The sequence below is a fragment of the Myxocyprinus asiaticus genome, chromosome 28 (genome assembly GCF_019703515.2).
Source record: "Myxocyprinus asiaticus isolate MX2 ecotype Aquarium Trade chromosome 28, UBuf_Myxa_2, whole genome shotgun sequence".
Taxonomy (NCBI): Eukaryota; Metazoa; Chordata; class Actinopteri; order Cypriniformes; family Catostomidae; genus Myxocyprinus; species Myxocyprinus asiaticus.
In genome coordinates, this window is record NC_059371.1 from 30,847,712 (window position 1) to 30,869,915 (window position 22,204).

Consider the following 22,204-nt stretch of genomic DNA (forward strand, 5'->3'; position numbering starts at 1 on the left):
TGAAACACTCAATTTGATTTAGCCTAATGATGAATTTAAAATGGGGAAGGCTAGAGCAACACCCATGGAAATAGCCCACATCAAGCAAACCTGTGATATACTTAGCTTCCAGAAGTCCTGATATGAACTTTTCATAAAAGCTGATCTAAGATCAGTGTAAAGGCACAGCGCTGAGCAAACAGCTGATACCATTACATCACAGTGACAGAGTGTCACAGATCCCACGCTTTCACTTCTTGTGTGGCAGGCATTAAACGGTATTAACCCATAATCCTAAACTGCTACAGATGCAGACTTGAGCCGCTATTCATTCACAGAGAACCTGCCCAAGCCCTCCATCCGTTATCCCTCCCTCCCTCTCTCTCTCTCTTTCTCTCTCTCTCTCTTCCTCCCCACCCCCATCGCAGACAGTAGCTTCAGCACAGTCATGTTTAATCAACATCTCGGCGGACAACACAGGGATCTGCCATCCTCTGTTGAGGCTCTCTGTGCTGTCACACTTTGGATAATTGTCTTATATACCCTAATTTGACAGTCGCTCCCCTTAAACGCTAAAGAAAAGAAGCATGGTTGACCTACATTGCTGTTGATCTGTGAATTATACATGATGTCATCATTTGATTATTTATTTCCTATGTTGAAATTCAAGAGCCAAGCGCATACATACAAAATTGTGCTGCCTTTACAAATGCAAACATGGAAAGCTGACAGGTGATGATGTTGCTGTGGTCTGACACTGCAGGTGTCATGGTATGACATCTCTATTATGACGTTTTCTTGTAGGCTATGCTAACAAAAAATGTGCCAGAAAGTACTGTGGTATTACCATGATTTTTTTTTCATAGGTCTCATAGTAAAACTATGTTTTTGGTTATGTACAGTACTATGGTAGTATCATGGTATTCTTTGAAGAACCTTAAAACATGTCAACAATCATTTAGTACCATGGTACCACTGCTTTTTGTAAGGGCTATTTTTATTTTTTATTTTATTTATTTTTTTTTTTTTTTGCACTGTAATACCATGAAGAAAATATGCTAACATCAATTTAAGCTAACTGTAACCATTTTTAACGTGTGGTCACATTTACCTTATCAGGCTGAAATTTTGTGGGCAAAATATTGTGATTTCAATAGGAATCCGAGCAATCGTGATGGACTTCCGGCGGCAAAGAATTTCCCCTAGAGGATTTCGCATGGAGTTCAAGTTTGGTGAAGTTTGGCAAGCGAATTCGCTGTGTTGACCAATAGTAAGTTGCTTCATATGGCAGTGACCTATGAGTGGGCGGTGTTTCGTACACAGTTACACTGAATATCCACAATAGACTGATCATACAGTGAAATCTGAAGCAGTGTGTTGAGTTTTCTTTAACTAAAATCGGTCTGTGCTTACCAAAATGCGAAACACTGCCCCCAGTGGCCAAAGCGGTAAGTGTTGTTGGGCGTATGGGCACGTCTGAGCTCAATTTGACAAGTAAAATGACCACGGAGGGGTGCCAAAAGCGAGCCGTGAAGCAAGTTGTTTTCAGCTGTACAGGCTGTAATACAGTGAAGAGGAATGCATGTTTTATAAAACTGCATACCCCAACCCAAACCACAAAATTAAACCTAACCATAAGTGGAGGATTTTAGAGGGAAAAGTAAAACCTCCGAATCGCACTCATCACTGATTATGCGAACACGATTACCTCTTGGTTTCAATGCAGGATCTGAACCCGGATCTCGCACACTGCTGATGCAACGTACTTCTGGTCGCACCACAAGGTAAGGTAAACATGCTAGAGCTGATGCAAAAATGTCTGATAGGAGATGCCATTTGTCAGTAAGTCGGCATAATGTGGCTGATCGTAGAGTACCGGAAATCTTGGAAACAACATGCTGACTTCCTGTGTGATCACGCCGCATTAGACAAGGATATAATTTTTGTAGCGAGTTTCTTTTTAACTTCACTCTCCAAGAGTATAAAGTGCAGCATTAAAAAGAGGCTGCTTGGCAGTTAGGCTAGTTTGCTGATTTCACACATGCTCAACATCCGCCCACGCCTTCTTCGCCAGTGGAATTTCAAGTCTAAAGGTAAATGTAACCGCGTCTTTAAACGAAGAGTTCACCCAAAATGAAAATTCTCTTATTTACAGTATTCCCCGAAGCCACTGACTTTCATTGCATCTTTTTCCATACGTGTGAATGAGGCAACTATTCTTGACCATTGAACATCAAGAGGGCCTCAAGATGAATTTGCTACACTACATATAAAATGCTACAAAAAAGAGGCTAAAAATCATGATACAGCATAAACTGTAAAGTCTTTATTTTAATTCAACAATTGAATATTTTTTCAATTATAGTTTTTATTTAAAAATATGGGGGCCTCAAATGTTGTCCTGGGCACTGGGGGGCCTTGGAGTCAAAAAGGTTGAGAACCACTGACATATACCTTTAAATCATAAATTCGTAGCAAATATTATTTACTATTTAGAAGCATTGTATGTGTAATGAATACATTTTATAAATGCCTCATTTGATGGGTAAGCTGACAAGCTGAGAAAGGAAAAAAGCTACTGTTCATTGTTATCATGATTCCGGACAGATTTTTACAAGCTCAAACAATCACTCTTTCTCTTAAGGTCACATTTGAGGACTAATCAACAGCAGCAGCACCCAGTGACCTTGATCTTTTAAAAAGACTCAGTGTTTTCCAATTTGACTGCGACTATTGCCTTTAAAGGACAAGCTGTTAAATGACAAGATAACCAACTTCTATACATTCAGAATACCTTGGAACAATCAGCAACAACTCAGAAAACCGTTTAATTCAATGTGCTCACTCTCCAACCCAAAGTGTCCAAACAGAATGCCAAGCATAAGGGAGGACTTTCGACATCTCGGTCCAGAATATTTTTTCCCATTCCTAGCAGCTCCTTCAGTATGACCCTCAGTTCACATTCTAAGTATGGATACTTTCTTGTTTACAAAGGAGTGAGTCCAGTACTCCTGGCACCAGTCTGGCCTTCTGTGCATGTGCTTGCGCAAACCAGAGAGGATCAGAGATGGTGGTATCAAGATGGCAAGTTTTTAACTTTGAAAGTTATGAGTTTCATTGTAACTTTCAGTTTGTTTTGGTATGTGCTTTAGACAGAGTTTCTCTTCTTGATTTCCCTTCTCTCTTTTCCTGTCTTTCCCTCCCTCTCTCTCTTTTCTGAGGAGCCCTGTTTGCTATCAGGCTCAGGAATGAATTTGGGAGGCTTATCTGAGCTCTTTTCCCAGCCGAGGCAGAGAAGATGTGTTAAGGCGTCTGCCTCCTGACAGGAAAGAGGAGCTATCTCTGCTGATAAGGCCATGGCTGACTTGAGAATTGTAACAAAGCAGACAGTGTGGATGCAGGTGGCTACACGTCAGTGTACGTGCATAAGCCTGCAGCCAAAATCTCAGCCAGGTAAAAGGAGGTTAAAAGGAATTACATTCCCACAACAAAGGAATCATTCCCCCAAGCACACAGTTGAGGAGCTGGAAAAGGTGTGAATTTTATGTCTTCGCCCAGCTCTTGAATCAAGTAAGAAGGGGATCTTGGGGAAAACAAAGAATCAGAAAAAAACATTCATATTTTTTTTTCCATAGAGCTTTGAAATGACGACAAGGTTTCAATAACTTAAAGTGATTTTTTTTTTTTTTTGTCCAAAAGAAAACAGCCTATCAAATAACAAAATTAGGCATTTAATAACCATATACCTGAAACTTCAAAGTGACTTACAACTGACAGTGCCCATTCCAATACACAAGAGTAAAAAACAATTTCAACACTGACAAGATTGATTTGGGGAGCTTTTACGAAACACAACTCAAGGCTTGTAGAAAAACTCCTACTTATTTACCATCTCCTTTAGATTAGAATGTCTGCAGCAGAGTCTTGGCTAAGGGTTTAGCAAACACAACATTATGGGTTGCGGTTAAGGGGAAAAAATTATTAGTGGTTTGTGGAAAACATAAAAGGCTTGCGTAAGCATTTTAAATGCTGTGTAGAAAATTAGCATTAGCCTTTTTGAAGATTTAATGTACAAACCTCAGGGGGGTTCTAGAACATTTTGACTGGGGGTGGGGGGTAACTTTATTATACCTTAAATGTCCCCTGTACACACATAAAACATAATTTGCTGTTTTAATATTTGCAGACATGCAATTTTTTAAAGACAACCAACAATTCACGCACATCCGCGGCATAAACTCATTATTTAGTATAGCATGTTTATACGTCAATTGGAAATCAACTGGCCTCTGCGTTTTGCACGCGATCCGAAAGACTGAGGTGATGTGCATGTAAATGCCGTGTAAATGCTTTAGTCCAACTGAAATTGACCTGTCCGATTTTTGTGAAGATTGTAGCTCGCCTACGTCCAGCATGTTTATTAATCATTTAGCAGCATGCTTATTTAGCATAGCATGTTTATTCGTCAATTGGAAATCAACTGGCCTCTGCGTTTTGCACGTGATCCGAAAAACTGAGGTGACATGCATGTAAATGCCATGTAAGTGCTTTAGTCCAACTGAAATTTACCCGTCCGATTTTTGTGAAGGTTATAGCTCGCCTACGTCCAGCATGTTTATTAGTCATTTAGCAGCATGCTTATTTAGCGTAGCATGTTTATACATCCATTGGAAATCAACTGGCCTTTTTGTACGTGATTCGAAAGACTGAGGTGACGTGCAACGTGTATAATGGCACTTCCTTAGCTGATGTCCTTTAAATATTCGATTACACACAAGTGTCATGTATACTTGGACAGACAGATGAAGACTGTAGCTCGAGTATGCAAAATCCCATTGTAGCTCGATTAGAACAGAGCATGTGAACGTATTGAGTGAACACTAGCTAGTTGTCAACATCAGGTTCGTCAGAAGCAGTTCTAGCCAGTGCCCCTGTGTCAATAGGCCCGTCCCCAGTGCCCCAAATAATTGGAGTGGTAGAATGGTAAGCATGGTATTCTCATTTTCCATTCCACTGAGAGTTCAGTGACCCCACATCATAATAAATAGACCAAACAATTTGTATTTGAACAAAACATCGATGTATTATGACTGCATAATAATTTTTTGCAGGGTAAAGTTAAATTTAAGTTCAATATAAAAACTTGCTTATGGTCCATTAGAGATCGTGTGAAAAGTCCACACACTGTGCTAAAACGTCACTGGTGTCAGTGTGTTCAATGTAACTGCCTTGCATGTTCTGTCTTAAACACTTATTAAAAAAAAAAACATTTACACATTCTAAAGATTGTAAACTGTATGCATAACTTACACTTTAATTTAATTAATGAATTAATACTTGGACACCTCCGATGTGCTATGGGTGGAATTTTCATACGGTCCCTTACAAGCGCTAGTTAATAATACCCCATCAGAGCATTTTTAGGCATAATACTCCAGCTACAACAAGCATTGACTATTTGAGTTCAATGTTTTATGCCTGTATGATATAGTCATATATTCTTTAACCTAACTGTGCTAATGACATAGTTGTAACATTGTCGGCTCCAGAGAGCGAAGGTAGGAGAAACGAATAACGAGCTAACAACTTCTGGAGATAATGTAGAAGTTCAGCATTAGTTGGACTAAATCATTTACATGGCATTTACATGCACGTCACCTCAGTCTTTCAGATCACGTGCAAAACGCAGAGACCAGTTGATTTCCAACTGACGTATAAACATGCTATGCTAAATAAGCATCCTGCTAAATGACTAATAAACATGCTGGACATGGCGAGCTACAATTTTCACAAAAATCAGACAGGCCTATTTCAGTTGGACTAAAGCATTTACATGACATTTTAAAAAGATTAATTATTGCTGTAGTCCAAATGATGTCAGCTGAGGATGTGCCGATATACAAATTGCATGTCTTTTGGAGTACGTGGCACAACGGCGAGGGCAATTGTGATCCAATTAACGTAAATACATGCTGAGCGAAACCAAGCTACAATCACATTATCTAGGTCTGATAGTCTGACTTCGCAATAACCGGATTGGTACGATTTCAGCATTTAAATGACATTTTAAAAAGACAAATTATTGTTTTAGTCCAACTGAAACATGTAAATGTACTGAATGTACTGAAATGTACATCAGCATTTTCGAATGTTTAATTTACGGACCTGATGTTGACATCCAGCTAATGTTGAGTTCACTGACAAACAAACAATCTGTGCTTATTATTCAGAAGCACTTTGTCTGTACTGTATATTACTACTGTTATCATTTAAAAACAGTGATTCTGTACTACATACTGTTAAATTTGTCATGGCATTTGGCAGAAAGGATTATATACTGGTAGAATTATAGAGTCTTAGAGCAGCACCACAATGACTGAGCAGTGAATGTGTAAGGAACCTGTTGTGCGTAAGCCGCTAATGTGCGTCCCATGGAAGATTGAGGCATTGAAGAATGGCTGAGGGATTCAGTACTATAGAAGTGTGTCATGAAGGCAATTCCATTAACATCTTAATAAAAGCAGGCTGGGCCCAAGAGAGCCTGGAGGCTCTGACTAACGCTTTCAGTCAATGGCTCCGATTGAAACAGTAACAGAGGGGCCACATAGTGCAGGAACTTTGTGGCAGCATTTTTCAGAGACCGTTATGCTTCCCAGAGGACCGGCCTCTTGAGATTGTACGCTACCCATCATGGTCCACTAGCTCCATTCCCTTTGCTGATTTCATTTACTGTCCTTCCTCCAATCTGTTGGATTGAAGATCTAAACAAAAGCTTTTGTTTCGGCAAGCAGGCAGCGGCTGCAGGGGGAGAGCAGGAGAGGGGAGAACTCTTGCCTCTTATGACTGGGCATATGGCAACATGTGTTGCCATCTCTTTGGTTCTTTTTCTTGCCCTCGTTCTCTCTCTCTCTCTTTTTCAATCACTCTGCTCACACAAACTCTTTCTGTCTGTCTCTCTCAAGCTCTTTTATTCCTTCTGAATAAGCCAACTCTTGAGAAGCAATCTTATCACAGTAGTTCTCAAAAAGGGGGTTGGGGCCCACTAGGGGGCCTCAGCAAACTTCAAAGGGGGCCTTAAGATGACTTTAAAAAATCTACCTTGATAAAAATGCAAAAAAAGTCAAGATGTACAACATGTAAACTGACATCATTTTTCATGTTTTTTTAAGCTATAGTTTACCCAAAAACAATAATTCTGAGAAAATGATCACATTGTTTCAAACCTTTCTTTTTTTTTTTTTATTTATTTTTTTTTTTTTTTCGGAACATAGAAGGAGAACTTTCATTGTAAGGAAAAAAGATGCAAAGAAAGTGAATGGTGACTGAGACTAACATTCTGCCTAACATCTCCTTTTAAGTTCAGTGGAAGAAAGAAAGTCGTATGGAACAACATGCAGGTGAGTAAATAATGAAAGAGCTTTCATTATTTGGTGAACTTTCCCTTTAATTCAACAATTCCCTTCAAAAATGGTTGTTTTTATATAAGAAAATACAGTTTTTGAAACTTCAGGAATCACAAAAGATATCTCAATTAATGATTTTATTCTATTAACATTTAGAGTTTCATTTAATAATGACAATAAAAAAGTTTGAAAACAATCAGTTTTGTCATTATTACAGCAAAAGTACCAGAGGAAATTACTTGGATAATAGTGGGGCCTTTGGAGACACCAAGGTTGAGAATCACTGCTTTTTCAAGAAGACCTGATCGCACTGACAAAACTAAGCACCAACCCTTTGAACGACATGGTCCAAGCATCCGAAACCCATTAAAAAAGCCAAATCAGCTCACCATCTGACATGTAGCTAAAAACCAAACCATCTCACACAACAGTCATCAGCATTAAAAGGTAGCAGAAGAACTGAAGTAGTATTGTACTAATATGAGGCAAGCATTGAGATTGATTTTTTCCATCTGTGTTTTGTGTTAATCATACTTTAACAGCACTGCTTCAAATTTAAGGAGAAAACTGCCTTCGGCCTAAAATAGTGTCATTAAGCAACTAAGAGCAACACTGGCACTCAAGATGATGAAAGTGCAAAAAGACTGAAAGTACAAATACATTTTTGTTCTGTAAATATAACTAACCTATTAAACTGTCTATGGGGTACGGGAAGGGTACCTTCTGTCACAGTTTACTCCCCTTTACATTAGACCTCTATGACTTTCTTTCCTCCGTAGAACACGAAAGGAGATGTTAGGCAGTATGTTAGTCTCAGTCACTTTTCACCTTTTCCATATTATGAAAGTGTTCCAAAGAAGAAACAAAGTCACGAGGATTTGGAACAATATGAGAGTAAGTAAATGATGACGAGGGTGGTCAACTGTTGATTACAAGTTACAATATAAGTAGTGGTCGACCGATATATCGCAGAGGCCGATAAATCGACCGATATTCTGACTTTTTTATTATCGGCATCGGGCGATACATTTTCCTGTTTGACCGGTTGTTTTCTTGAGGGTGCCGAAAATCTCCTGCTTGTGAAGTGAAGCGACTGAGACTCATTTTGTTGTTACGTGCCATCATGTTACTGCAATAACAGACCGGTGTGCAACACAGTGTCTTTTAAACGGTCCGCATATCAGAGCCACAACAGACACGTTTGAGCTCATAATGTTAAAGTGCTCACCTGCTTCATTCTCCCTCTCTCTCCTCAACAGTTCCCTGTAACTTTTAACTGTCTTGTCTAATGATAGAAAGGCAAATATCAATAAAACTAATATCATATATACCATCTGCTAATATGCACATATCTCATTTAAACAGATGTAATAAACCAACCTCACAACTTGAGCAGATCCAGTATCCTGTGGAGCGCTCATTTATTTACCTCTAAAGCACGTATTCTATCAGCCACTCCTCAGCAGTTCCCTGTCACTTTTTCTAAAGATAAAAGGCAAATATGAATAAAACTTCTATTATATACTGTTTGCAAATATGCAGATATCTCATTTAAACAAATGTCATTCACGAACCTCATGAAAATACAGCGTTTTCTTCCCGTCGAGCGCTCATCTAATATCTTCCTCTGAAGCGCGTATTCTATCACCCAGAATCAAAACTTTAGGATCAGGATCAGGATCAAAAGTTCCTCCGATTCACAAATCATGATGGTCAGTGGTCACATTCCAAGCAGACGATCCAGGCTGTTTAAACTGTCAGGAGATTGCTGCTGCTTGCTGGATCCGTACAAGCGCATGAGCGCAACCAAAGTCTTTCCAGCAAGTCTGTCCACTGTCGGCCATGTTTGGAACGCTCTCGGGAGGCTATTTCCATTCATGACAGTGTAGCTCCTATCTACTTGAATGGGGAAAGACCGAAATCTCCAAAACAGTTGGTCAAGATTACGATCAAAGAACATATTTCAAATCAGCAGTAAAATCTGACAACACTGGTATCATAAATGGTGCTTCTTTACCTCAGATTAGGTAAAAAATGCAATTTTCCATGCTTTTATAGCTAATGCGCATGCGTGTTCTGAGTTGATCGACAGGCGATGTTTGTCTCTAAAAGGTGATTGGCTCTTATACCTGTAAGGCGGGACTTCCTATCTGCATCCGTTGAACATTGGTTGCAGTTAGGCGTTCTAATTTCTCCCATTCATTTTAATAGAAGTGGCCCGTCTCTGCTAAATACTCTCTGGTGCAACTTCAAGGTAAAAGTGCTTCACGTGTGCTATAAGTAAATGTCTTATTCACTATGTACTGTATGTACAGTTGGTTTGATTCTGTATTTTTTGAGAAAATGCAATTGCTAACATGGACATGTCATCCATGGTTGCTAGACTACTTTCCTTATTTCTAATGTATTAACAATTTCTTCATGTGCAAATAAATTACTAAAATTTGATGACTAAACAGAAATCTGAAGAAACTGCTATCTACCATTTAAAATACAATATTATTTTTTAAGATTCTTTTTTTACAAAGTTTTGTGTGAAACTGAGTAAATATAGTAATCATTTTTTTATAGCAATTTTATGTTATTTACTATATTAAATTCTGTGATATATCGCCATTGTATCGGCCACCCTGCTCTCTGGGTATCGACAATGGCATCGACCATCAAAAAAACCATATCAGTCGACCACTAAATGTAAGCAATGAATGTGACTGGCAGCATTCTCAGAATGACCAGCACCTGCGCTTGATTGGCTCTTCCCTTTCTTGCAAACACACTCTGAAGCTGTAAATGTGTCAACACCCACAATTTTCTGTGACTAATCTAGACTCTGGCACCTTCCAAGCAAGAGTCTGTCCACCAACTGTTCAAGGGTAATTAGCTGCAGCAGAAAACACAGGTCTAATTAAAGTGTAGCCGAATGCCAGGTCACTGTATAAACCCCGTGCCTAATCCACCAACACTGAAGACAAATTATCAAGCCAGGTTGTTTACAACCTTTCTCTAATGATAAGGATGGATGTAGATATAGATAGAGATGCTGTTCAGGTAGCTTAAGGGGCCGTTCAGACGAAAGCTAAACACAGCGCAACAAAGAGTACACAGCGCGGTGTCTTGAATTCTATTTTTTAAAAGTTGATGTTCTTTTAACCTGACACAGCGTCTAGAAAATATGACGCTCCAGATGAAGATGCTGACAACACAGAGCAATGCATCACAACGGTCAAAGATGTCCATTTAGGGCATGGTTATGAAAAAAACGATTGGAAAAACAGCACCGATGCAAAAACGTGTTCGGTATGAATGGCCCCCAAAACTGTATATTAGACAGACTATGAGTGTACCTTTTTCTACATACAGCACAATTCTGTTTCACAGTGAATCTGTGTCCCTTGATACCCAGCTTTCAATCTTCCCTTGATCAATTTCACCGGGTAATTGTTATTGCCACCACATCTGGCTCCACTTGGATACACTTGGATGAATGCATGCGTACACATACTAACACACACAGATTAGTTCGCCCAAAATTGAAAATTCTCTCATCACTTACTCACCCTCCTGCCATCCCAGATGTGTATGACTTTCTTTCTTCTGAAGAACACAAACAAAGATTTTTAGAAGAATTTCTCAGCTCTGTAGTTCCATACAATGTAAGTGAATGGATGCCAACATTTTGAAGCTCCAAAATCCACATAAGGAGCACATAAAAGTACATGTCTTCTGAAGCGATATGATAGGTGTGGGTGGTTTTTAGTCCTTTTTCACTATAAATTCTCCTCCCTGCTCAGTCATCCTCCACTTCACTTTCACTTTTACATTCTCCTTCTTTTGTTTTTGGTGATTCACATTCTTCGTGCATATCACCCCCTACTGGTCAGAAGAGATTTTTGATAAAAAAAATGACTCAAATATTGATCTGTTTCTCACTTTTACATGAGACAGCATAGAGGAAGCAGATGAACTCTCACTACAAAGGCCCATCCTGCAGGGCATGAGTGTTTGTGTGTGTGTGTGTGTGTGTGTGTGTGTGTGTGTGTGTGTGTGTGTGTGTGTGTGCGTGCACGCGTGTGTGTGTCTGTGTGTGTTAGCAGTGGGGGGACGGTACAAAGGCTTCCACTGCAATGCATTTGTACTGGTCACTCATTAAGAAATAGGTCAAGGATTCTGCCTGCATGCATCGCGACTTGTCAAAATCTCTTAAGCTAAACGGGCAAGCCCGTATGCCACCGTGAGAGAAGAGAAGAGAGAATATTAAGGGGGTCTATGGAGGTGTAGTGCCTGCTGGTGACACAGCATGCAACTAAAACAAGTCTCATTTATGACCCACCAACCACATGTGCCCCTCTGCCGGTGTGTAAACTGCTAAGGAACCCTGGGTAGGTTTGCCCATTACGGTGTGTCGCTACCAAGGAAGTATTACTATAGATATTGAAGAGAACACATTCTTGTCAGTATTCAGAATAGTGGTCAATCAAAATGAGTCTTAAACGTTTATATTTGCCTCGAAATCTCAAATATTTGGTTACATCCTTGGATGCACACCAATACATTGATAACTATCGAAAATCAGCTTATAAAAAAAAAAAAAATCAGACAACGCAAAAAAAACAAAAAAAAAACAAAAAAAAAAAACAACAAAAAACATGTTTACATGATACCTGAAATATTTGGAAGATTCTTTGCTTTTCAATGCTGTTGAAGTTATTTACATACAATGCAAAATCTGCCAGTGTCTATGGTTTATGCTTAAACCATTGATGACCCTGATTAAAGAAATCGTTTAGGCGTTTAGATGACCTTACACTTTGTCAGCTTATTAAGCATAATCAGTATTTGATTGTGCATGTAAACGTGCTCTTCGTCCTCATTCAAAGTGCAAAATCTTTGCTTTGGTAGATCTCATCAATAGGTGATGTTTTTTGAGCAATGAGCTACTGTGCCCTACATGGTCAACTGAGGTTGCTTTGGGGGATCTGGTTATAATAATTCATTCAACATTCATCCCAACATTCAGCTGCTTCAACTGCTAAAAGCCACATGGAGAAAGACAAGCTCTTTGGCAAACTAGATGCCACCTGGACAATGGAAGATATGACTGGTGAGACAGCAAATACTTGAAGATCTTTACATTGCGTTTTCACAGCTGCTGAGTCTTCACTAACAGGACTGATAAGGTAATCTCGCCGACCTCAAAATCCAAGCTGAGAAGATACAAGCGCATATCCAAATTGGCCCCTAAACTAACACATTCAAGCAGGCATTTAACTGGGGCAAGCAGGATAAGCACTCAGCATGAGTCTCTTGTGGCCACCCCATTGAGATTTGACCCTCAGCCTCCCCTCAAATGTATACGTCTATCTGAGATCCAACGGCTAAAAGAAGAACAACAAACCCCCTTTAAGCACATAATACCCTCCAATTACCCTTAAGGAAATGCTTAATGCACCTGACTGACATAGTCAAATCAATAGCATGCGACCCTACGTAAGAGTGCCAGAGGCTTTTTGAAAACCAGACGAATATGCAAATCCAAACGAGGAAGCTCATGCTGTGAAGGAAGGAAAGACAGCACTCATTTTGCTTTCAGAGTCTGATCAAACTGCATTGAGTCCGGGTGGAGAGGGGATGCAGACACTGGTGGCATGGAAAGTTGGGTGTGCGCCCATGGAGGCTTGTCCTCTTGGCTTTGTGTAGTTAACCTTATTGATTAAAGAGTCTGTGATCTAGAGATTCTCTACAGCCTTCACAGTCTCTCAGCACCTCATCAAAGAGAACGAGCAACAAAGTGGGCAGAATGCGTAGTAGAGAATGCAATCATACTTTGCATTACAGGCCGTGAGTATGGGTTAAAATTGACACTCCACGCATTCACATGAGAAAATTGTCAGGTGAAATTCTGAGATTGGTTGACTTTACGGTGTTGCAATTGCATTGTTGCATGGTTAAGCATCTAAACGCACAGCAACTCCCTCAAAAAAATATAATAAGGGGAGGAAAAGTTGAGGAAAGGTCATATTGAGTCATTTCAACATATCAAGAGTAAAAAAGTGGATGATAGCATTGAGATGATAAAAGGCTATATTGACTATTTTTATTTGCAGGTGGCACATAATAACCAATTTTCAGAAACATGGTTGTTCCCTGTTATTTGAAGAACTGTTACAAGACTATAGGCCAATTCAACTCGCGCTCGGGCTCCCTCATTATCTACTACTGCTTCTTCTTCTTTCTTTTTTTTTTTTTCCTTCACTATCATTTGAATGAAAGTTTGGATACAATTTTTCTCGAAACATGCTTAATTTTGTCGCCCTTCGCTAGCAATGGGCACTTTCGCTCCTTGATGTCTCAGGTCAAACCGCTGTTTCGCTTTGAAACGGAGATAAAAAGCGATGATGTGAAGCGAGGTCACGCTCGAGATGAATTCACCTCATCTCCCTCACAGAAAAGCGCCATTCGATTGTGTTACTCTGTCCTTCATAGCAGATGCTAGTGATTCTCATGGAAATGCCGGCCGATTTTCTACTTGAAGAAAATGTATTTTCTTTAGAGCCAATGTCAGAGCAGCGAGTGAGGGGAAATGAAGATTTGTGAAGGCATCTGCTTTAGTCCAGATGAACAGTAGCAGAGTTTTGCGCTAGGAGAGCTGAATTATGGCCACTCGGCAACAATGTATCAGTTTCACATTCTAAACCGTGTATCAATTTCTTTGACAGCGTCCCAATAAACTGTATAACGTGTCGGAGTTAGTCGTACATCACGGAGGTCGGTGTATTTTTAAATGGACAACGAGGAAGATATTTGACTTCTTCAGCTACAGTATTTCAGTAGATAAAAAAAAGAAAAAAAAAAAAAAGAAAAAGGAAAATAGACGATGAATTGGAGAGGTATGAGGAATTAATTTTACCTAAGTGTAAATGAGTATCAACAAAACATACAGCGCAGTATATACTGTACTGTAAGTGAGGAATGCGTTTATGTGGTGAATAAACGATACATGTAGACCAAAATTGTCAGCATTACCGCTTCCAGGGATCTGCTTTCTAATAATGGACTTGCGTACATGAGTATGATTTTAAAATAATTGCTCATTTCTCTATATGATACATTCCATTCCTTACAGTCTAATGCAAGAGCAGTTTGGAAGGCAAATCCAAATCCAGTCAAACAAACTAACATAGTTACTAAATAATGGAGGTCGAAAAGATTCATGAGCGATCATTCATAGCTTGCATAATAAATAATATGTATTGTAACAGTGAGGATAAGATTATTCTTGGTTATCCGTTTTAAAATGGGAAACGTTACTGCAATTTCCAACATCAGCAACAAATAGTCCCACATAATGAAAAATGAATCAAATAAATTCATTTATTCCTAATCACATTGCATGTAAACCACATTTTTGCGGTTTATGAGCAATCTATGTTTAATAACACGAATTATGAGATATATAGGCTATAAATGCTTCCTTCTGCATATTGCATGGAACACATTAGTATTCGTGGCCACATCTCGCGCGTAAAGCATCTCCATGTTGAAATGCATTCATAAAACACGTTTTTCCACTTACCTTTAATCCAGAAGGGAACTGAGGAGGAGATCTAATGTATTAAAACCCCGCTCAGTGAAGATGTCTGTGCGTTCAGCTCAGTTGTGCTAGATAGATCCACATGAGCATGAATGCTGCGGAGTCCTCCAGTAAGGTTCAAAGGTAGCACCTGCAATAATTTCTCACAATTCCTCGAAGATTTCTTGAGGGCAGTCCCGTCTGCGCGCGCGAGACGCAGATGAATGAATCAACGCTCGCCGCTCGGCTTCAAGTCGCCGTTTTCTCCGGTAATTGATATATGCAGCAAAATTCAACGCTTCATCTGTTGTCGGTGCTGTCCTTGCAGGAGGATGGTCATTCACAAGAGCACATGCCTGGCGCACGGCACATTCCCTCAGTCCTGTGACACTGACAGCGGCTTGAGATCACGCAGCTTTCCGTTATATCGTCATGCACGCGCTCGTTCCTCTTCTGAGCTTCTGGCACAGACACCAAAGCCCAGCAGCGTTACAGTACCACACCGCGTTTCAACCCAGCCCCCTGTATCTCTCTCTCTCTCTCTCTCTCTCTCTCTCTCTCTCTCTCTCTCTCTCTCTCTCTCACACACACACACACACACACACACACACACACACAGAGAGAGAGAGAGAGAGAGAGAGAGAGAGAGATACGACCGGCTTAATTTGCATGTTTGGATGGCGACAATGGTCATTTTTTTTTAATGCACATCTGACGTAATCAAAACCTACATTTTAATATTGATCTTAAAAAAAAAAAAAAAAAAAAAAAAAAAAGTGCAATACTCAATGAACATACTGTTTCCAGTGCACTATATGGCTCTCTATACGTATATGTATAGGCTGTATTGTGTTGATTAATAAAATATCTATCTATCTATCTATCTATCTATCTATCTATTCATCCGTCGGTCCGTCCGTCCATCCATCCATCCATCCATCTATGACATGCACATGAATTCACCCATCATCCCTAAATTTAAATATTGCATTGGTATATATTTATGATACTTACAGGTTTTTTGATTATAGACAAATTCTGCAATTAATTTACGTTTTTGCGGTGAATAAAAGCTTTACAGTCACTCACAATATTTAAAATCCATTTCCAATATGAAAACTGTAAATCTAGAGTTTTAATTGTCCTCTTTTCCAACCAGCCGCAAGTTTGAGGGAAATGATATTTCAGTAGTAATTTTGCTAGAACAGTGCCACCTTTGGACAGAAACATGTAATTACAGTACCTCACCTTTATCAAGTCAACAGTCAATATGATCTGCAAGTGAAAAAACACAGTGTTCACACAAACGAATAATTATTATATAATATAATTATTAATTATTTACTAAATATTTTTTTTACATATATTTTCTCTTATTCTTAGACAACTTTTGATTCCAAAAAATCATTGTAAAATTTGGGATACACAGAGCAAGAAATGCATTTTTACTGATTGCACCTCATGTTAAAAGATAATATATGTAACTATCTCTCTACGTTTTTATAAACTGTAAATAGTAAGAAGAAACAAGAGGGAGAAATATTGGCTTAAGTTATTTTAAAAATGGTTAGATACATTTTTTTTTTGTCATAAAATAATCATCCTTTTTTTCATATAAGTCTGTCCTTTGTTTATGTGTATTATTTCAAATAAACTCATTTATATAAACCATCTTTATTGAACAGACTGGTTTTTTTTTAGAAATATATTGCTGTAAAAATAAATGAATAATCAAACTAATCCCTGCAGCTATTTGTGTCTGCCTGTGTTAATTTCCTATTAGTGCCAGTCAGCTAAATAAAAAAACACAACTAAATTTACAGAGATGATGTTTGATTCTAGTAAAATTTGAGTCTAATTTTGCTTAGTAATGATCTGTGCTACCACTTTCTGTACAGACACCTGCCTCATGATATAATCACAGAGAGTTTTTATTTTCCTTTTGCCTTGCCATCCAGATACATTTTAGGCTGAAAATTTTTTTTTTTTTTTTTTTTTTTTTTTTTTTATCTATTATGAAAAATTTGCCAGCATCACAAGGTTGTGTTATACACCGATAAAAAAAAAAAAAAAAAAAAAAAAAAAAAATATATATATATATATATATATATATATATATATATATATATATATATATATATATATATATATTGGACTGTGAGAGAGGATTAGAGAAGTGCAGTCATTAGCAGTCTCTTTCTACGGTAAATGAGATATTGCATCATCAATGTTCCTTTTACAGGCTACATCAATCTTTCCCTCATTTCTTTAAGTTTGTGGGATTTTTTTTTCTTTTTCTGATCTGACAGTAGGGAAAGTTGCTGAAGGTATTAGCATTACCAAAGTGAGATAGACTGCAGAAATCTGTCACATCTCCCTGCTGCACATCTGTCGTTGAATCTTTTAAAATGGCATTCTACAATCAATAGTTTGATTGGTTGGCTAAAACAGAAATAGATTACAGATTGGCCTGTCTTCTACATTTTTGTACTTAAAAAAAAACTGACATAGCAGGAGCACTTATTCCATGATCCATCAATAATTTAGAGTGGGAAAAGAACCGGTGGCAGCCATCAAAAGTATTGCAAAAGTGCCAGAGGAGAAAAGCGCATCTACCAAATCTTGTATAAGTATAACCTACTAAAAGCGGTGTGTGCTCTTAAGAAAGGGTCAATATCTGGAGGGCGTCCATATCGAAGTTCTACTGCACTAACTCTTAAATGCATCTTAGTCATCTAAATAAAATCAAATACAGATATATTCAATAGATTATTTGCTGGTCTGCTCAGAACAAGTGGTATGTTTGAATAAAAGGGTAATTCAGTCTGAATAGCAAAGATAAATCCCAATTCAAATTGACTGAGCTGAGATTATTAGTTATTTGTTTATAATTAGAATTATAATTTTTCAACTTTTAGGCATTTTGGAGCCAAGATTAAGTTTTCTTATGTGCAATGACGTGGAAACTTTGTTGTACATATAGACCCATGTATATGTGTAGCATATTTCCTGTTTTCAAACATTTTTATACAAAGTTTTTGGTAAATACTGTGTAAAATAAGTGTTTAATTATATACATTTTAAGTTATATGCTATCATTAATTTGCAAGGTGCCTGATTATATTATATTATATTATATTATATTATATTATATTATATTCCTATGGTTGCAATTATTCTGAGTGCTCAAGTCTGCAAGCCGATGAAAAGGAAACATTTGACTTTGGTCATTTGAAGTCAGCAGTGACAGATGTGTGTGAATGGAAACTGCAGCTGTGTAGCAGAGAACACACATGTCCTGTGTTATAACCACAACGAAGCCTGACTCAAGGTTGGGCTGAAGTGCCAGCCTTGGAACGAATGCTATAATTGGTACAATCCATGAAACATTATCACTGTCTGACCTTGGCTGTGGTTGTACAATCTGAGCCTAATTACTGATGATTGCCGGACTCCGAGCGGCCGTGAAATGCGTCCAAATTGCATCCAACTTCCAGATGGTGAAAAAGTGAAACACATCTGAAATTTTTTTGAAAACTCAATTAAAACATTTCAGTTATGTTTGCATGAGATCAATAGGGTAATAACAAGTGTAAATACCTCAAAAAAGAAAAGAAAACGTTGAGTGTTAATTTTTAATAAATGTCAGTTTTCATATTATCTAATATAACAAAAGCACTGGAGTAGGATAGTTAATGCACTTTATCAATGTCCCTTTCAAGATAAATCAGTCCACTAAGCTGTAATCTTTGGAATGCTCCTGAAGATAGGCTGGGCAGCTATTTCCTATGTAAACAAGTGGTATAAAAGTACAGCTCCTATCTATTTGAATTGGGAAAGACCAAAATCTCCAAATTGGTTGGTCAATATTACGATCAGATAACATATTTAAAATCAGCAGTAAAATCTGACAGCAATGGTATGATGAATTGTGCTTCTTTAGCTCAGATTATGCTAAAAAGCACTATTTTTCAGGCTGGTTCAGCTAATGCACATGCATGTTCTCGAGATGACTGACAGGCGATGTCTGTATCTAAAACGTGATTGGCTCTTTTCCCTGTAAGTTTGGACTTCTTTTTCTACATCCGTTGGCCGTTCCGATTTTTCCCATTAATTTTAATACCAGTAGTCGTTTCTGCTAAACTGCCCCTGGCTATATATATACTGTATATGGTTTATCCTTCATCCTGACAGTGGCGCTTAAGTAACACTTAAGCCACACTTAAAAATGAATTCATGTAATTGAATTAGATAACAAATGATCAAACCAAGTGGCATTTATTTCAAAAGATAGCACACTTTTCAAGTAAAACATTTCATTAAAAAAAAAATAATAATAATAAAAAAAAATGATAAAATAGAATATACCGTTTTAAAAAAAGACAAAAAGTACTTGAACCCTTTCTGGTTGTTAAACATTAGTGGAACATGTACATAATTAATGTGATGATCTACAGCTGTTGATGCCAGTTGGTTAAAATTCATTGCAAAAATGGCTCAGAATAGTGAAGTTGGTACTGAGAAACAAAAAATGTCTAGAATATTTTGTTTGTAGATGCCACTTTTTGACAATATGTTAATTAAATTGAATGCAATTACATTTTTAAGTATGTCTTAATGTCTTTTAATCACTGTTAGCTTAAAACATACAGGATGCCAGTGTTTATCTTCCATTTCAAATCTTCACTCACCTGGAAACCTTCTTTGCTTTGTGCAATGTATAGTATTGATACAAGGGTTCCATTTCTCCTTGAGTATTTCAAGAGTGATGGATGGGTTTCCTTCCCTTGATGTTGGTGTGTAAAGACAGCTCCTCTACAGCAATGTCTATTGCATCTTCCTCTACACTCTCCCTCAATATCCTCTCTGGCCATATAATCCTATGTAAGTCAGTGGAAGATGCAAATCGATTGACCCATAACTCACATACACTTTTACTGTCAAGGGTCTCTATTAAACCCCTGGGATTGTGCCACATGTGAGTGTGTGTTCACGTCTACATGTGTAAATGGGCACACAACAGCATGCCAGCTACCCAACAGTACATGCTCAGCACAGAGGCAAACAAAATTGTGAGTCATTGCTCACTCTGGTGACAGCTTTCCGCAGCCATGATGTGCCGCTTCATCTTGCCAATCGCCTGCCGAGGAGATGGCTGAAAGACAGCTTCAAAACCCTCCAAATAAGCCCCCTCCCCACCTTAATGCCAAGCAGTGAAAAATATTTGCATTGTAAAAGCAACAGCCTCCATTTAAAAGGCGAAGTAAAGGGACTAATTGCAGGAATTAGACAGGCACAAAGCAACTGTGATGTTCATCCATCAGACAAGGCTGGATTATAGGTCACTATATGGACTGTAGTGCCAGTGGCCTCCCAAGTCTCAGGTCAAGTGGTCAAAGACTACCAAAGGAAGTTGAAAACTAGAGCCCACTGTATACAGTGCAAGCTGACCACTAGGGCACACAGCCCTTTGGCAAATACAGTGTCAGCTGACCACTAAGACCCCCTTGCCACTTAAGTTGCTTTTCCACCTGTAAAACATTCACAAGATGGACAAGGAGGAGGCGGGTACTGGCTAAGCAGTCAACGTAATCTTTTAATGACACAAATGAACAAAACACAACACTCCCTCCTCCACGTCACATACCCCTAATGCCCGATTCAGGCCAGGGAAACCTCTGGTCTGAATTACTCCCACCCTCCCTTACTGGAGTGGAGGTGTTGCCCTTTTGGCCGTCCTTCGGTCCCCGAACACGCTGTCGACTGCCTCCTGGCGAACAGCAGCGGGCTCCTCCACTTCCTGGCAGATGGCAGCGGCTCCTTCGTCTCCTGGCGGACGGCAGTGGGCTCCTACACCTTCTGGCGAACCGCTCCAGTAACACCGGATCATACCTCCTCGACGTCGCGACCCTCCATCAGCGGCGAGGGCTCTCTGACAGTGCATTCCCCCCCCACATTTCGGCACCAATGTAATGCATTCAAAAAAGATGGGCAAGGAGGAGGTGGGAACCAGCTGAGCAGTGAACGTAAACTTTTAATGACACAAATGAAAAAAACACAACATAAAACTGACACAAACACACACAACTTCACGTGTCTTTCTCTCTCTTTCTCTTGAACTGACGTCCCCGGTCCTTCTTTATCCCTCTCCCAGCTGATTGGGCAGATTCAGCATCAGGCGTCCGTCGTTACGGTCTGGCCACGCCCTCCTCCTCATCACACCACCACTGGGGTGACTGGTTCTTGTTGCTAGACCGTGCCATTATGTACTGATCTAGGCTTGTTGGCACGATTTCTTTTTCACTGTGGTGCTACCGAATTAGGATTAGAATGACTGCGCAAGTGACCAATCGAGAGTTGCCATGTCACACCAGGTGTTTCACCAGAATGTTTCTCTGTCCGGAGTAAGGTTAGCTGACCGTGCTGAGAAATCCAGGCTGGTAACAGTTTGTAATCGTACAGTACCAACCCATATTCAAGTGGAAATGCTACTTGAACCATTATTTTCCATGTTCAGAACCGTTAGGCCTAGAGTTGGCAACTTTTCGCCACGCGGATATGTGATTGAAACATTTTGAGTGCTTTAATATGGGACATTTTGCCATCCGACAGGAGGGTCCCCCATGAGCGTTTTGCCACAACGCCTTCAACATGGGATGTTTTGCCAACCTACCGGGTTCTTGCTTAAATGCTGGATTTCCAGGCTGATGTGGGAAAGTGACCCTCCGACCACTGGCCACAAGCTTAAAATATTACAGTATTTAAATTTTCTATATATACAGCAAAAACAAATGTTTAAATGCTCAGGATTTGTGTGGGCTACAATTTTCTGTCATCTAATGTTAGCCTACCAGTAGACATGTTTTCTAAATCTTGTTTTACCCAAAATACTTAACATATGATAAGGGGTCTGCCGCTGGGAGGGGGCTCTAAAGACTTGGGGCCTCGCCGGACCTCGATCCGGCCCTCCCATAAGAGAGGTTACGACGGGATGTAGGGAAAGGTTTTTCGGTTGTAGGGGGTTAAATTGTGCTGTATTATGAAACAGAGCAATTCCACGCCATGCACTGAGCTGATTTTTATATGTTGGGTGATCAGCTTAGTGTGCAAGTTAGTCACAGGGGCGAGCAGGAAGCATGCTGAGCATAATGCAGGGCGATGGCCCAATGCAAGACCGCTGCTCATCCATTTGTGGATTAAAATGCTCACATTCCATAATTTTGTAGCGAGCTAAAAGCTTTCAAAGGGGATC

At 39.2% G+C, this 22,204-nt stretch overlaps 1 protein-coding gene across 1 annotated transcript in view; it reads right to left on the reverse strand.

Moving 5' to 3' along the window:
- Positions 1–15,047, reverse strand: part of LOC127418658 (plexin-A2-like) — a 312,630-nt gene extending 297,583 nt beyond the window's left edge. The window contains exon 1 of the mRNA XM_051659328.1: positions 14,956–15,047. The gene's annotated coding sequence lies outside the window, so the exon portion shown is untranslated. The remainder of the gene's footprint in view (positions 1–14,955) is intronic.
- Between the last annotated feature and the right edge of the window lie 7,157 nt (positions 15,048–22,204).